Raw genomic sequence first — 3,940 nt, forward strand, 5'->3', positions numbered from 1 at the left:
GTGGCTTCCTAATATCGGAAGGAAGAGCTTTCCAGACGGCTGCAGAAGGGCACACTGAAGGCGGTGACCGTTTTTGTTCGATGGCTAGCCAGAAGCCTGCCGCGAGGATGACCGTACTTTACCACAGAGGTCAAGTGTAGGATGTCCATGGCTGGGAATGAAAGTCAGGTGAGCATGTTCATAGTAGGGGTGCACTCACCACACTGGCTGGTCAGAACCGACTGGTGAAGGTGGTGAAGGTTCGGGGTGGGGGGGTGTGACTTGGGCCCAGTTCAAATGTCACAGGGCCTCATTTCTCACCCGGAATGCTCTCGGCTGACTTGGAGTAATAATTATCGGCATAAGTCACTACCGCCAAGAGTAACCTATTGATAATAGGGGTTTCCCCTTTCTGCCAATAAAACAGTTGTGTTAAGATGTTAAACACCAAACTGAAACCTTTGCAAGGAATCAAGTCACTGCATTAACCAAATATACTTGTGGTGAACATGCAAACAGAAAAACATGCTCTGACAGTATGTGCATTGCTTTTTTAAACTGATTGGTACACACCAGAGACAGCTTTCTTTAGAGCCTAGTCTAAAACAGTGTTACGCGGTTAATGCAGACATGATTCCTTGCAAAGGTTTCAGTTTGGTGTTTTAACATCTTAACACATGTTTTATTGCCAGAAAGAGGAAACCCCTATTATCATAATTTAATACTGGCAAAGGAGGTATCATGAGTAACCTATTCATAATGATTCTGGTTTATTGCACCCTATGCTACATTCATATGATCACGTGAACAGGTTAATTTAAATAATCGTAAACAAATAAATAAAAAAATGAAATATGGTTACATGGATGTGTCGTGCCAAAATAATATTTGGAAACGAGCGTTCCGGACTGCTAGGTGCTGACCACCACTCGCCACTGATGTTAGCCACGGCCCGGAATCAGACTCAGATCGCCAGGTTCACAGTGCGGTGAACAGATAGCACTGTCTCTTCCCCAATGGGCTCTTACCTGCCTGTAAATAAACGCATGTTAGAAGTCTGAAATTACTTCCGCTCAAACGAGCATTTTTTAAGTTTCAAGTTTCATTTATTTGGTATAGCCCTGTGAGCCATGCGGCTCTTAAGTCGGGTGCAACAGCAACAAACAAAATATGAACGGAGAAGATATTAAAACGACGACGCGCAACAGAAACATCCTGGATAAACCAGCAAATATTTTAAAAAATGCGCTGTGTGCAAAAATCCTAGTGTGATGCAAGTCAAAAAATAACAACCATAATACAATTTAGATTACCCATATGTTTTCGAAATCACCAAAAAAAAATAACCAGTGCTCATCTCCAGCTTACAAATTTGAGCCATTGACGACGATTCCACGTTCCTATGACGGGGTCTGCCCATAGAACAACCAATGTTAGGCATTGAGAATGTTCTAATCAGTCTGCACAGCTGTATCATGGATGCATGTATGTGTGTTGGACTTCTTTCGCACCGTACGTAGCCAACCGTGCTAATATTGCAGAAGCAAAGACTAGAATCGGTGGTATTAACACTTGCGCCATTACCTCGCCAGATCTCGCGAGCTAAGCAAGGGTTGAGCCTGGTTAATGTTTGGGCGGGTGACTACGATGGATAAAAAGAGGCGTGAGAGAGACGTAGAGACGGATGACAGTGTGGAATGACGCACAATGACCAATACCAATACCCGCCAATCGCCACTAAGTGACGGTGACGTCACCACGACGCATGTGCCAGGCCCGGCGCACTCTGAGGCCACGTGCAGTGTCGAAGGCTCGCTGACAGGAGGTCACGGGTCAAACCCCAGGTGCCATGGGTTGGCCGATGAGATGACTGGCAGATGCGCCAGCTGTACCCCCTACTGTGCCAACTTTGCCGCAGTTTATTTGCCCGGCACTTCCCGCTGGTTGTTGTGAGAGTCGCTCCTCTGCCCTTCGCTGTTGTTGTTGGAGGGCGACTGCCTCTACAACTGCCCAGTAGCGTCCTTCATGAGCCTCCTCCATGACAAATACAACAACACAAGTCTCACTAAGACAAAGATCACCCGTATAGCCTTAACAGACTGTTGGGGCAAGTGCAGTCAGCGAGCACCAATGAAGGCCAGCACAGCACCACGCCCGGCCACCTTTTTCTCCCTAGTGGCGATGTTTACACACCGAAACAGGTACTAATTTTAGGCTGAATCGACCTAGGGGAGGTCCAACACCGGTTCGGATATTCGTGACCGGTGTTGGCCGTGAGCGGGAATCGAACTCGGGTCGCCGGGTTCGTAGCGCAGCTTAGCGCTGAACCTTCGCACGACCGCTCCCCAAGCAAGTCTCTCACAAGCACACGCAGAGACGCGGGGACACGACAAAGTGCATCCACAAGCAACGCCCGTCAACACAAAAAACCAAAGCAAACAAAAAAAGGGCAAATTAATGAATGACTCCTCCTGCAGCGCCACACAGATTTGGCTCATGAATATTGCATGCGGCTGAGAGGGGCGCCTACCGCAGTAATCAGGCAAAAGTGGAATGACGGACCCTGCCAATTGAATTGTGGCCCAGAGAATTATTGTTGTTGTTGGGGAGAGCCAATTAATGCATCACGTCATTTGGAGGCTGCGTATCCACCCAGGGAGACTAAAAGCAGCTGTGAATGCAGATGCAAGGGATCTGGATCTGCTTTTGTTGACTCGTTTTGTTGAGGGGGGTTGCAGAAGGGGGGGGGGGGGCTTGCGGGCGGGCAGTGGCGGATTTGAAAACAGCTCTGCAATAAAATGCTCGCGTACGACCCTTTGGATCAACATCGATAATTGTTTCGCACCGTGGGTCCCGGCTACCTGGAGGGGACACTTTGACTGGCAGATATTTGTTTTTTTGTTTTGGGTTGTGGTCCACACCGATTCGTCAACGGGACTCGTCGAGGTCATGCTCAAATTTTAGTTTGTTTTTTTAAACAGTGGGGAAAGGTAAGGGCGCAGCCCTGAAAATCGCCGTCTTGTGCCACCTTTGGCGAAAGTGGCCTCATCTCGACGGAGTCCTTGAAAGCCCCCGTCCAGTGGCTACGTTTGGCCTCTACTTTTGCGCGACGTCTCTGAAAAAGTGTGAATACCCCACACTTTACCCCGCCGTTCATGTATCAACCGTATCATCTTCTTGGTTCTTTCGGTAAAGTCACGTAGAAGGGAAATAATAAAATGATAAAAATAATAAAATAATTCTCACGACATTTCGACCACAACGCAAGCAGCCGTCCTCAGGTGAAGAACAGGTCTGACGGAAAGACAGCGTCTGAATGAAGAACAGGTCTGTCGGAAAGACAGCGTCTGAATGACGCTGTCTTTCCGACAGACCTGTTCTTCACCTGAGGATGGCTGCTTGCGTTGTGGCCGAAACGTCGTGAGAATTATTTTATTATGTTTTATTTGTATTATTGTATTATGTCCCTTCTACGTGACTTTACCGAAAGAACCAAGACGATGAATCCCTGCAGTCACAAAAGCTTTAAATCGAAATACGTACCGTATGTTGAACTTCTTTCGCACCGTACTCAGCCATCCGTGATAATCGGAGATGCGAGGAGGGGGTGTGGGGGTGACAACAAACACCACACGCGACACTGCCGATTGTAGGCGAACTGTGGCCCGAGCCATTCACGCTGCCGAGTGGACAGAGTCAGTTGGGGTGGGGTGGATGAAATTGTATTAAACTGCCGTGTCGGGCGATCGCATCGAACCAGTAAGACCTCCGGATTGCAAGCCGCGATGTGCGAAGCATTGACAGCTTGGGCAGCAGCTGAACACCCGACCGTTGTTGCGCGTGCAGTGCTCACGGTGTTAATGGCTTCCTTGCACTTTCAAAAAAATGAAAAACAGCATAATTTTTTTATTTTGTTTTTTACACACGTTTGCATATGTGGATTACACCAATTATTAAAATG

The sequence above is a fragment of the Lethenteron reissneri genome, chromosome 14 (genome assembly GCF_015708825.2).
Source record: "Lethenteron reissneri isolate LAM-NWPU_2019-01 chromosome 14, ASM1570882v1, whole genome shotgun sequence".
In the NCBI taxonomy this organism is placed as follows: domain Eukaryota; kingdom Metazoa; phylum Chordata; class Hyperoartia; order Petromyzontiformes; family Petromyzontidae; genus Lethenteron; species Lethenteron reissneri.